This window comes from Prionailurus bengalensis, chromosome C1 (assembly GCF_016509475.1).
Source record: "Prionailurus bengalensis isolate Pbe53 chromosome C1, Fcat_Pben_1.1_paternal_pri, whole genome shotgun sequence".
NCBI lineage: Eukaryota > Metazoa > Chordata > Mammalia > Carnivora > Felidae > Prionailurus > Prionailurus bengalensis.
In genome coordinates, this window is record NC_057345.1 from 36679350 (window position 1) to 36693906 (window position 14557).

Sequence of the window (14557 nt, forward strand, 5' to 3'; positions counted from 1 at the left end):
CTCTGAGGAGGCCTGTCTTTCCTCCAGTAGAAAGTTGATCACCCATTCTGGCCTCTGGATGCCACCCTCTTTAGCCTCCTAAAGTAACATTCTTGTCCATCTCCTATCTATCCAAATGCCTACTTTTGGATGTCCCCAAAATACCTCCAAAATCATCATATCTTCACTCCTTTTCTAGTTAGATGACAGGACCAGAAATATGGGCCAACAGAGAGAACAGCACGTGTAAAGGCCCAGAAGAGAGCATATGTCTCTTAAACGCACTGAAAATTGTGCAGGCTGGTCTAAGATTGAAGAAGATGGTGAGCGATGAAGCTACAAGGTAAGCATAAAGAGTCTTGTAAACCAAGATAAGGCATGTGTGCTCAAAGCAAGGGAGAAAGGGGGTAAGGCATTGGACATTAAAGAGTTAAGCAGAGAAGTGGCACAGTCAGATTTGCACCTGAGAATCATCATAGATTGCATAGTAAAAGGGGCAGACTCTGGGGGCATCTGGGTGGCTCAGTAGGTTAAGTGCCAACTCTTGATTTCAGCTCAGGTCAAGATCTCATGGTCATATGGGAGATCTTGTTGGGTTCTAAGCTGGGCGCTGGGCATGGAGCCTGCTTAAGGTTTGCGCGTGCTCTCCTTCACTCTCGGAAGGAAGAAAGAAAGAAAGGAAAAGAAAAGAAAAGAAAAGAAAAGAAAAGAAAAGAAAAGAGAAGAAAAGAAGATAAAGGGGCAGTCTCTAAAAACATTTGAAGACAAAATACTATTGAAACAATGTAGGCAAAAAGGTGGAGAGCCCTGTGTATATCTGAGAGACATTTAGAGGATAGAAAAGGCCACACTTGATGAATGATTAGGTAACCAGTATATCCCTATTCTAAAAAATAGATCACTGCAGGGGTGCCTGGGTGGCTCAGTCAGTTGAGTGTCTGACTTCGGCTCAGGTAATGATCTTACAGCTCGTGAGTTGGACCTCGCATTGGGCTCTGTGCTGACAGCTTGGAGACTGGAGGCTGATTCAGACTCTGTGTCTCCCTCTCTCTCTGCCCCTAACCCACTCTTATTCTGTCTCTGTATGTCTCAAAAATAAATAAACATTAAAAAAAATTTTTTTTAATAGATCACTGCAAAATGAGATTACAACCTTTCTGGTTGAGAATCTTTCCCTTTATTGGTAGTATTCTCCTCTGCTTCTGCAGATGATTCACTCACTACCAGGACTCCATTGGGTGGATCAACCAGCCCCAAGAGCACTGTTTATGGGTTAAGACCTAAGGGTGTGAGTGGATTAATGACCCAGGGTGGTTGGTCAATTGCCTCATTTTAATGGACACCTTTTAATACCTCTGTCCAGTTCACCATGATATTCTACTTCCCAATTTGTACATGACCTGCTTGCCCCTGTCCATAGTTGATGGGACACAGGCTGAATCAAAGTTTCTTTCATAAGTATTTAGGGGCATCTGGGTGGCTCAGTCGGTTAAGCATCCAACTTCAGCTCAGGTCATGATCTCACGGTTCATGAGTTCGAGCCCCTCATTGGCCTCTGTGCTGACAGTTCAGAGCCTAGAGCCTGCTTTGGGTTCTGTGTCTCCCTCTCTCTCTGCCCCTCCCCTGCTTGTGTTCTCTCTCTCTCAAAAATAAACATTAAAAAAAATTTTTTTTAAGTATTTAGAAATAGTACCTCAAACAGGGACTGGTCTCTCCAGGGGTCTAGACCTATAGCATAGAATCTCTGGAGCTGACTGTGGCCACTCTACTATGAGAGCTGAGTTCAAAGGAAATCAGTGTTCAGAAAGTGAAGAAAAATGAAGGAAATGCTCTGAAAGGGGTAGGGATGAGGAATGGGAAGGACGCAAGCAATGGTCAATCTCTTGAGTCTGTGGCTCCCTAATACCCAGCTTTGTCCCTGTCCCTGTTACAGGCTTACCTGTAACCTTTGCAGGGCCCAGAGCAAGAATGTAAATGGAGGCTCACATACAATATGTCAAAATACTTGAAAGTTATAAATCAAGTTAACAATTAAATAAAATATATTAAATCATCTTATCTTGACAAATATACTTTCATACAAAGGTTCTGGAAGACCTTTTTTTGGAAGACCAGTTCAAATTCAGGATTCATGGGTCCTTAGAGTTCTGACAGATACAACATGGTAGTTGGGAGAGAGCCGACTCCCATCTCTTCCCACCCCTGGTTTCACCCTGCACTGTGAAGAGGGCCCTTGTGCATATGTCCAAGCCTCTCCCATCGATCCACAAACAGCTATCCCTTTACCACCCCTGTGGTCTAAAGGTATTGACACTGACATTCCTGTCTATCCTTAGGAGAACAGATCCATGGAAAAGGCCCAATGCAGATCTTGAAACAAATTTCTTGCGGTCATTTGGGCACAATTCCAAGAGTATGATTAAGAAGAGGGAAGTAAGGGCTCTGGATGAATAAATTTCCTTGACTCCACTGATTTCTCATTGTCTGAGGCTAGGTGGGCTTAGAGCCCTTTAGATCCTGTCCTGGGCCTCCTCTTTCCCAGGTCTATTAGGGGTTCCTTGTATGAATTCTTTGTTTAAACAGGGTCTGACTAGATACTACTACTTGCAACCCAAGAATCCTAACTAAGGCCATTACCTTTATCCTCTGAACCACTGTCCAGTTTTCTCACTCCTTCCCGAAGGGGCCTGTAGTAGTGCCTGAGAGGGCTTTCTCATGAACCCTAATGCTTACCAAGTGGGCCAGAAACAGGGAAGCATCTCTTTTCATAGGTTCTCCCACCAGTGGTAAGTTATTTTGATCAATCTCTGTGACTTCCTCTCCCTCTTTCAGGTCATACATTATACTTCCAGTTAGCCACTTTGAGTTTAATGGGCAGCCCCAAATCCTAAAACATCATTGTATTTCATTCTTGTCTCTTCTGGCACCACACTCAACATCATATTAGAGTTTATGGGCCTCGCCTCCCATCTGATTTGGGAGTCCTCCAAAATGGGAAGGGTGTTCAAATGCTAGGCAGCCAAAAATGTCAAATTTCTGTATAACCCCATTAATCAGGACTTGAAGCCATCTCCTTTGGAGGATGCTCTTGTCCTCTCCCTTGGGAAACTTTGAGCATTGTCTTTGGGGACAACCCTCATACACATATACTTGGCTTGGATCCTACCCATCACTTCTCTCTCCAAACTCTACATTCATAGTTAGGGTAGTAATGATTTGCTCTGGACTATACAGTCAAATGCTACCATAATAAGCATGGTACCCAAGGCTTCCTGATAGACCTCTTTCAGATCCTGACTCTCAGTGGCCTAAGTATAGCTAGTGAAGAGAAAGCACCAGCCTGCTCACAGGCCTATAATAGCCAGTTGCCAGAAGCAACTAGCCTAGCACTGGGAAACAAATGAGCAAGTGAGGTGTATGTAGTCTAATACCTGACTCACGTGCTCTGTCTCAGAACTTACCTGTGATTTCCCACTTTTGATCCAGGAACTCTTTTTTTTTTTAAAGTTTATTTCTTTATTTTGATAGAGAGAATGTGAGCAAGGGAGGGGCAGAGAGAGAGAATCCCAAGCAGGCTCGGCACTATCAGCTCAGAGCCCAATGCAGGGCTCTAACTCACAAACTGTGAGATCATGACCTGAGCCAAAACGCTTAACCAAATGGCCCACCCAGGCACCTGCCCCAGGAATTCTTTTTTTAATAGTGTTGTACCTCACTATTAGACAAAGTAACTTGACATCCCTGGAAGCAAAGTTAACAAAACTATAAACTCTCTCTCATCTTCATTTTTCTGACATAGTACCTACTCTGATGCCCTTAAAATTGATATCAATGCAGGTGATCAATTGCTAGGACAAGCCTGAACTGAGTAGCTCACCAAGGTTACCAAGGCCATGGACTCCAGCAAGGGGTCAAGGGAGTGAGAGAATTGATTTCCTTCTGGATTTTAAGCTGACTTCTGAATTGGTGCTCTGGGTCTGTCTTGATAATGCCGAGTTAGAAAACAAAAGATGTGTGTAGCCCTGGAAGAGTTTTTCATAAACATAAACATTGTGAATATTACTAGTTTTCCATATTTGATAGGATGGGACTAGTTATTAATAATGGATATCTTCTCATGGCCTGTGTTTATCCCCATGTGATATTACATGCCATCCTCTTTTATTGAGATCAAAAAAAAAATGACTCAAGTTGTAAAATCTCCCACATGGTCTAGTATCACCATTGTAATAGCATGACTTTTTTAGGTATAAGTGACAGAAAACTAACTTAAACCAAATAAAAGCATAGTCTTACTTGACAAACAGCTAAGTAAAGGTGCTCAAACAACATTATCAGGAACCAGATTCATTCTCATTTCTCATTCCCTCTGATGTTTCCCCAGGTGGTGCCAAGGATAGTCTCCAGCAGCTGCAGGCTACATTCCATCTGCTTAACAACCCCATCCAGCAGAGTGCAAGTTTCTCCACAGAATTGTGGAAAAATTCTGGGGGTTAAGTCTCATTGGCCTAGCGTGGGTCACATGCTCACGCCTGAACCAATCACAAGTCCAGTAAGATGGAATGTTCTAATTGGATGGGCCTAGGTCATGTGGCACCCTTAGAAGCAGAGTATGAGATCAGCTGCACCCAAGCTACATAGATTGAGAACTGGGGAGGAGGGGCAGTTTCTCAGAGAAAATATGGGCAGACCAAAAACACTTTACTGTTGAAGAGCCACTGTTTATGCTTTCTCAAGGTTTTGGAGAATTTACATATGTGTGTATATGCATAATGAATATATAAATATTACATATAAATGAGTAAATAAAACACTTCAGATAAATTCACATGACCAATCATGTTCTCCAGTAACCTCTGAGCAGTAACAGGAGTTACTGAAATGACCATCCCTTCATTTTGGTAGACCTACACAAAATAGGTAAAATCCACCCTGTTTATGTCCTCCACAGTCATAGGGATTTTATAATACCTGCTCTGACATCCAATGCTGGAAACAATGGACTCCATAGGAAGTGGCTAAGCCATCCTGTATAAGGAACACAGTGTGCTGGACTATTTTGGACTGTCTATTCAGAGCCAAGAAATACACACAAACCCAGATCCTACATGATTTTTTTTTCTTCACTATCACAAAAGGAAATCTATGGGGTATGAACCCTAAAGATGATGCAGTTAATCAGTAGGTCTTCAAAATGATCTAAAAAATCATCCATCTCAGACAATATAGGCTTCCTGCACTGTTTTCTAAAGAGCCTTGGTTTCCAACCTCTAGCTTTCATTACTTACCCTCAGCCCAGTCAGTCTCCATTCTTGGAGAGAGAAAACTGTTCCTTAAAGCTTTAAGATAGAGGACCCAGAGTGGAAGCAGACAAGTTGGGAATTTTTGGCTCTTCCTTGTCTTGATTTTCCTATGGCTTCCACATCTGAATGAGGGTAGAACATCCCAGATGCTCTGTCCCTGCATACTTCTGATAAACACTTTAAAGAGTCTAGACTTGATCCCTACCAATATACCTAACTCTCCTGAACACTGTGAGGGTCCAACATATAACTATAGATTTTTCACCTCTTCCCTTATCTCCATAAGAACTGGAGCCCCACAATCAGTACTAAAACCACATCTGACCCGTTTGATTTCTGTCATGGAGGGTGGCTTGGGTGCTTGCTACTTGTGAATTCACCATCAAACAGAATTTATGACTTGATGCTTTTCTTGGCTGCCCCTCTTCCTAGGATTCTGCCTCCAGAGGACAAAGATGGGATCTTCTAGAAGGCCTTGAGCCTCCTGTTTTAAGGGTTGAAAATAGCTCAAACTCCAAGAACATCTTCACTTCCTCTTTCCTTGATGCTCTTCAGCTTTAGGAATGCTATAGCCAGGATTTCTTCTTGGCCAAGAGCCCCTTCACCTCCAACTTCCTCCAGTATTCTGCCTTTCAGAGGCTCAGAAGTGTCCACTATGATACCCTTTCTCTAAACCTATAGGGCCATCATTAGTGCTTTCATCTGTCCCATTTAGTCCTCATGTATGGTAGTCATTAGAGTCTTTGCTTGATATCTACAATCACCTCAGCTGATTGAGTTTCCTTTACTCCAAGACTTGAGCTGCCTCCCATCCTCCTTTTCCCATGTTAGTTGGAAGAATCTAAAAGACCACTGTGAGTCTGGCAGCTGGAATTTTCCCCAAAGCCTTACCCTGGGACAACCCTAGTCCTTGCCTGTTACGCAGGAGACCTGATTCCTACTGTTTGGATCTTTGGCTCCTATTTCCTCTGCCTTCTATAAGAGTGTCTCCGCCCCCAATTCAAAAGCAGGTATCTCATGTCACACTCTCTGATAGAGCAGAGGGGAAAAAATCTGAGCAACTCTGTGGTTATAAACCCTCCAAACTGCTCAATTGGTTGGAACATTCAGTACTCGACCAACTGACACTGAAGCCTCGGTAGCCTTGAAAATGTCCCTGTCACTCAGACGTTCTGCTATCACTGCTCCACATCGGGTATCCACCACTCACAGCATCTCAGCAATGTGCCCAACCAAGAACACACTTTCCTCATGCCAGGGGTGGCCTTCCTCAAAAATACTCCCAACTTTTGGATCCTCATAAACCTCTGTATTAACCAAATTGAGTTTCCTTTCACCCGTCTCCAGTCACTAGGCCAATAATTCTGGTGGCAGCTGGGGCTCTTTCAGTAGAGGAGAACTTGTAATCATATCCAAGACTGAAACTCTGTTCCCTGTTATTTCCCCGAGACTGCAAACTAGTTAACATCTTTGGCAAACTTGAGGAGGGCTGTGTTCTCACCGCTCCTGAAGACCTCTTTGGGCCCTCTTTATCTGCTCAAAGACCTAACAGAAGTTCACACAGCCTCTTCAGTTTCAGGTTTTTCATGGTTCTTTTTGAATCTCACAATTCATAGAGGCTTCTAGAAGTCTATATCTACCTCCATGTGCAATTTTCTAGTGTTATCTTGGTCACTGTCCTAAACATTTAGTTGGCTTTATCTTTAGTAGTGATGAGTCCATGGTACAGATATAAACTTAAGTTAGATAAAAAGATACACAGATACAGATATACAGTATCATGTAGAAATCCCAGATAGAACCCCCAAAGCATAACCCACATGTCTTCAGGTCATTTGCCTGTAAAAAAAAAAATGAGATTATATTATTTAATAACTTTTTATACCAAAAGGCATAAACACCCATTTCCCTACTTATGGGAATTAACCCCACCTCAAAATGTCTTTCAGCTATTTCTGAGGGTCTCTCCAGGGCCCCTTGAGTCCTCAAGAATAAGTTCAAAAGCTAGTCATCTTGCCACCATACTTTTTCAGCTTTCGTGGCAGATGACTCCCAGGAGTCTCCAATAGTGGCCACAAGCAGGGACCCATTCTGGCCTCCAGGAGAAACAATGCATTCTATCTTGGCTGTTGCCACCTTTGCTGAAGGTGCTGGAATCTACTCTCTCGAGGCTGGTATGACTTACTACTGCTGTCCTGATGCCACCTACCTTCCTCTTTCTCTCCTTCCCATTATGTTAGTTTCCCAAGATCTGGGTTATACAGCCTTAATCTCCCCAATATCTCGTTAGAATTGGATGTGGGAGTTGAGGAGGAAGGAAGAATGAGGGATACCTGTGCTCCCCTACCACTCAGTCTTCACAGAGAGTGTACTATCACTACTTTGCAATTATTCCATCACGTGTCTGTTTTTCTCTCTAGACCATAAACTCCTTATTTACCACAGTGCATGACTTACATTAGGCTCCTAGTCAGTGCTCACTGACTGAACAGAATACGATGGTAGCTGTACATGCAAAGTACTATGAGGTCACAGAGGAAGAAACAATTAACTTTCCCTGGAGAGGATGCAAAAAGCAGCACTTAAGGCTTGGTCTTGAAGGATAAATAAGCGTTCAAGAGGCAGATGAGAAAAAGGAAGAATAGAGGCTAAAGTGCTATAAGTCACCAAATAGCATAGCAAACAAGACAGAAGTTTATTTGTCTGTCATGGAATAATCTGGAGGTAGGCAAGTAGTCCAGGTCGAGTAGGACACTCTATCCAAATGCCCGGCTAAAAACTCAGGGAAATCCTATTACTCAAAGGAATGGGAGAATGGATCCAGCCCCACATTCTGACTTGAGAGGACAGACTATGCAAATCTCAAGAAAAGAACAGCTTGTTTGGAGAACAGAAAAGTTCAGGATGCCTGGGAAGTGGAGTGTGAGGGGCAGAAGAGCGGGAGATGAGGAGGAGGCACAGTGGAGGTTTGATTGTGAAGGTCCACTATCTATCTCTTGCCTATCTTCTTACCCATCTCCCCACACACACTCAGTCCTTTACATCAGCTTTGGTCTTTTCCCTGTCAGAGTCAGAGAGGTCTCAGGGAACCTCTATGTGGAATATTCTTTATCCCAGATCTTTACTGTAACCTTTCATCATTCAGGTCTCAGCTCAAACGTCACCTCCTCAAAGTGGCCTTCCATGAAGATGCTAGTCTAGCCAAAGTTGTTCCCTCCACATCAGCTTTTATTCCATTACTCTATTTTCATTTATTACTATCATTTACCAAACCTGAAATAATGTTGCTTATTTTTGTTTATTGACTATATCTCCAGATAGAAAGTAAATTCTATGAAGTCAGATATATGGTTTGTATTTCTATATAACCAATACCTAGAACACTGCTCCATAAATGTTTAACGAATGCACTTAGTTTAATTCCTTTGTTTTTTCTAAGTTTACTTATTTATTTTGAGAGAGAGAGAAAGAAAGCAGGAGAGGGCAGGGAGAGAGAGGGAGAGAGAGAGAGAATCCCAAGCAGGCTCCACACTATCAGCACAGAGCCCAACATGGGGCTCAGTCTCACAAACCATAAGATCATGACCTGAGCAGAAATCAAGAGTTGAATGGGTAACCAACTGAGCCACCCAGGTGTCCCTCCTTTGTTATTTTTAATTGTGACTTAGAGAAGCTATGGGATTTGCTTGAAGCCAAAGGTATCTCAGTGTCCTCTCAGTGCCCTTACATGTCTGAGTCACCAACTCTGTCACCCTCCAACTTTGACCCAAGATTCCCACCAAAATAATTGTTTTGGGTTTTAAGTATTTCATAATCTTGAATGTGTTCAGCATGCCAGAACACTTATCAGATACATAATTGTTCCAAAAGAATTCACCTTTAGGAATTTTATTTAAAATATGAGATTAGGGCGCCTGGGTGGCGCAGTCGGTTAAGCGTCCGACTTCAGCCAGGTCACGATCTCGCGGTCTGTGAGTTCGAGCCCCGCGTCGGGCTCTGGGCTGATGGCTCAGAGCCTGGAGCCTGTTTCCGATTCTGTGTCTCCCTCTCTCTCTGCCCCTCCCCCGTTCATGCTCTGTCTCTCTCTGTCCCAAAAATAAATAAACGTTGGAAAAAAAAAAATTTTTTTTTAAATAAAATGTGAGATTAGACAGTTTGGTATTAGCAAAATTAGCATTGACACATAGATCAATGGAACAGAATAGTGATCACAGAAATAGTCCCACACATATAAGCTCATTAACTTTTGACAAAAGTGCAAAGGCAATTCAATGGAAAAAGGATAGTCTTTTCAACAATGGTGCTAGAACGATTAGATGTCCACACACCAAAAAAAATTTAAAAAAAGAACCCCAACACACACCTCACACCTTATATAAAAATTAACTCAAAATGGATAACAGGGGCTCCTGGGTAGTTCAGTTGGTTAAAGTCCGAATTTGGCTTACGTCATGATCTCACAGCTTGTGGGTTCGAGCCCCGCATCAGGCTCTCTGCTCTCAGCACAGAGTCCTCTTCAGATCCTCTGTCTCCCTCCCTCTGCTCCTACCCCACTTGCACTCTCTGTCTCTCAAAAATAAATAAACATTTTTAAAAAATGGATCATAGACCTAAATGTAAAACCTAAAACTGTAACATTTCTAGAATAAACATAAGAGAAAATCTTTGTGACCTTGGGTGAGACAAAGACTTCTTAGAAATGACATAAAGTACAATCTATAAAATTAGAAAATTGATAAACTAGACTTCCTCAAAATTAAAATTTTCTGCTTGCAAAGGATAATGTTGAGAATAAAAGAAAAGAGAAAATATTGGGAAATCACTTACCCAACAAAGGTTTTATATCTAAAGATTTCTTTCTTTCTTTCTTTCTTTCTTTTTATTTTTTGATGTTTATTTTTGAGAGAAAGAGAACATGCAAGTTGGGGAGGGTCAGAGAGACAGAGAGAGACAGAGACAGAGGATCCAAAGCAGGCTCTGTGCTGACAGCAGTGAGCCAGATGTGGGGCTCAAACTCACAAACTGCAAGATCATGACCTGAGCTGAATTCACTCAACCGACTGAGCCACCTATGTGCCCCAAGGTCTTATATCTAGAGTACATAAAGAACTTAGCAATAAGAAGGGTGCTGGGGGGTCTCAGTTGGTTAAGCATCCCATTCTTTTTTTAATTTTTTTTTTACATTTATTTATTTTTGAGAGACAGAGCACAAGTCGGGGAGGGGCAGAGAGAGAAGGAGACACAATCTGAAGCAGGGACCAGGCTCTGAGCTGTCAGCACAGAGCCCAACACAGGGATTGAACTCACAAACTGTGAGATCATGACCTGAGCCAAAGTCGGACACTTAACCAACTGAGCCACCCAGGCGCCCTGTGTCCCACTCTTGATTTCAGCTCAGGTCATGATCTCATGGTGGTGAGATTGAGCCCCGCATCGGGTTCCACACTAACAGCCCAGAGCCTGCTTGGGATACTTTCTCTCTTTCTCTCAAAACTAACTAACAAACAAACAAACATTAAAAAAAAGAATTTAAGGTACCCGGGTGGCTCAGTTGGTTAAGCATCCAACTTCAGGTCAGGTTCGTGAGTTGGATCCCCGCATCAGGCTCTGTGCTGACAGCTCAGAGCCTGGAGCCTACTTTGGATTCTATGTCTCCCTCTCTCTCTGCCCCTCTCCTGCTCGCACTCTGTCTCTCTCTTTCTCAAAAAAATAAAATAAAATAAATTTTTAAAATGTAAAAAAAAACTTTAAAAAAAGAAGTTAGGGGCGCCTGGGTGGCTCAGTCGGTTAAGCGGCCGACTTTGGCTCAGGTCATGATCTCGCGGTCCGTGGGTTCAAGCTCTGTGTCGGGCTCTGTGCTGACCGCTCAGAGCCTGGAACCTGTTTCAGATTCTGTGTCTCCCTCTCTCTCTGACCCTTCCCCGTTCATGCTCTCTCTCTCTCTCTGTCTCAAAAATAAATAAACGTTAAAAAATTTTTTTAAATAAAATAAAATAAAAATAAAAAAAGAAGTTAGTAATAAGAAAACAAACCACTTCATTAAAAATGAGCAAAATTATTAACACTTCACCAAAGAAGATATGCAGATAGCACATAAAATGATGCTCAACATCATTAACCATTAGAGAAAGGCAAATTAAAACCACAATGAGACACCACTCCACACCTATTAGAATGGCTACAAAGAAAAACAACCCTAATAATACTGAGGGCTGGTGAGAATATGGAGCAGATGAAACTCTCTTACATGGTCAGTGTAAATTTAAAATTGTACAGCCATGGGGTGCCTGGGTGGCTCTGTCGGTTAAGCACGTGACTTTGGCTCAGGTCATGATCTCGCAGTTTGTGAGTTTGAGCCCCATGTCCAGCTCCGTGCTGACAGCTCAGAGCCTGGAGCCTGGTTTGGATTCTGTGTCTCCCTCTCTCTCTGCCCCTCCCCTAATCACCCTCTGTCTCTGTCTCTGTCTCTCTCTATCTCTCAAAAATAAACATTTAAAAAATTTAAAAAAATAAAAATTAAAAAAGATAAAATGGTACAGCCACTTTGGAAAACAGTTTAACACTTTATTATAAAATTAAACATACAATTATCATATGACCCATAAATTCCACTCCTAGGTACTTACCTAAGAAAAATGAAGATTTACATTCACACAAAAACCTGCACACAAATGTGTAAAGCAGCTTCCTCATAATCACAAAAAACTGGAAACACAAATATCTTTTAACTGGTGAGTAGACAAACTGGTATATCCATATAGACAAATACTACTCAGCAATAAGAAAGAATAAATTACTGATACACTCAACAACCTAAATGAACGTCAAATGCATTACACTGGGTAAAAGAAGCCAAACTCAAGGGGCATTTGGGTGGCTCAGTTGGTTAAGCAACCAACTTCGGCTCAGACCATGATCTTGCTGTTTGTGAGTTCAAGCCCCACATCGGGCTCTCTGCTGTCAGCACAGATCCTGCTTTGGATTCTCTGTCCTCCTGCCCTGGCCTCCCCCACTCTCTCACAAAAATAAATAAACATTTAAAAAAAGAAGAGACCAAACTCAAAAGGCGACTTGCTGTATGATTCTATTTATATGTTGTTCAGAAAAATATAAAATTATAGGAACAGAAAATAATGACTACCAGGAACTGGGATGAAGGGAGGTATTGACTATAAAAGGGTAGTACGAGAGACATTTTTCTGGATAATAGAACTGTTCTGTATCTTGAGAGCTTGTTTGGAGGTTCTAGCACAGGAGCTCAGCTACTCGTATACTCTTGACCAAAAATCTGTCCTCCTCTATTGGGGAAGGTTGTCCTCTTCCACTGAGTGTGCAGCTTCTGGAGGGATGCACCTGGAGCAGTGAGGGTGGAAGGGGACACCCGCCAAGCTACCCAGATCAGCCAAATCAACCCTGGAGATAAATGAGGTGACAGATGTCGCAGCCAGATCATCCTAACATCCAAGAACTGCTCTGTATCTTGACTGTAGTGGTGGTTAGATGGCTGTATACGATTGTTTAAACCAATGATTCTCAACTGGGAGCAATTCTGCTCCTTAGGAGACATTTGGCAAGGGCTAGAAACATTTTTACTTACCACAACTCAAAGGGAGAGGGGATGCTATTGGCACCTTTGGGTAGAGGCCAGGGATGCTGCTAAACATTCTACAAGACAACAGAGCAAGCCCTGCAGCCAAGAAGTATCTGGCCCCAAATGTCAATAGTGCCAAGGCTGAGAAACCCCGGCTTAAGCCAGAGGTCAGAAAGTTATAGCCCAAGGGCTAAATTCAGCCCACCACCTGTCTTTGTATGCCCCACAAGCTAAGAATAGTTTTTAGATTTTTTAATGATTGGGGGGAAAAAATAAAAAATCAAAAGAATAATATTTCATGAAAATTATATAAATTCAAATTTCAGTGTGCATAAAGTCATGCTCATTTATTTATGTATTATCTGTGGATGTTGTGGCATTCCAAAGGCAAAGTTGAGTATTTATGACAGAGATTGTATATCCACAAAGCCTAAAATATTTACTACCTAGCTCTTTATAGTTAAGTTCGCTAACCCTTGGTCTATATCCATGGAAATGTACACAAAAATTGGTAGGTTTTACTTACATAAAATTTTTAAAGTGAATTTTAAAATGTGAAATTATAGATGCCTACACTGATTTAGTATGAGCTGTGCTAACACACTCATTTCTGTAAATGTGCATGTCCTTTCTGTTTTTTCTGACAGAAGATAAATAGTGAATAATAGGAATTTATCACTGACTGGGTTCTGATGTGAAATTTTCCTATTTAAAAAAAAATCATATGCACCATCTCTGACCGTGAAGAATCTCATTCAGTTTCCTGGACACAGAGACAGTTCTCCAGAGAAGACATCTGTGATGAAGCAGCTAATACCCCGTGCACTTGTCATCAGATCAGTAACGGGGTCTGACTGGGTCTCTCTGACCGTGAATGCTCCCGGACTGAATGGGGCATTTATCACCCTGTCTCAGGCAAACCAGCTGACCATCATGCACATGGGCCCAAGAGCCTGTGAATTAGCTCCTGTCCATTAGCCCCTGTCCAAACACTCTGGCCCTAGTACTGCAGTCACGTTATCAGTCCCCTCCAGACCCTGGAAGCGTGATCAGGCATGAGCTCCCTGTCTCCTACCATCCCTCATCTCCACTTGGACAAACCGTCAGTTAATTAGCTAATGTGGGTAAAAATGCTCGAAGCTGAAAAATGCTCAGCTGGGCTATTATGATTATCATCTGCCGGATCCCCTCCCTCTAATTCCTTCCACCCCAGAGTCAGCCCACACGACACCTTGCCGTCTGTGGATGGGAAAATTCCAGAGGAGGTCACTAAGTAGTCACCCATATTTAAGGCCAGAGCCCCCCAGCCTCCTGATATTGATACTATGCCAAATGGTACCATAAATCCTGAAGCCCAGGGTCTGGCTTGACTTTCCTCATTTAAAGGAATTGGCAGCATGGCAGATCTCGGATTCCCCCAAATTATCGAATTTTGGATGATCTTTGATTTCGTTCTTCAGCTAGATAGATCATTTAGAAAGTCAAAACAGCCTTTTGAAAAGATTATGTGGGAATCATAGCATTATCTGCTCCCAGTTTACAGAGATTTAAGCCTGACATTCCTAGGGCCAAAACTCAATTCTCCACATCTCTCAATTCAAGCCGCTTCAAGAACTCCCTGTCCAGAAAGTTGACCCCTGAAGGACAGAGTGATGGCTAGAGTGCCCCAAGCTGCTAAAGTTTC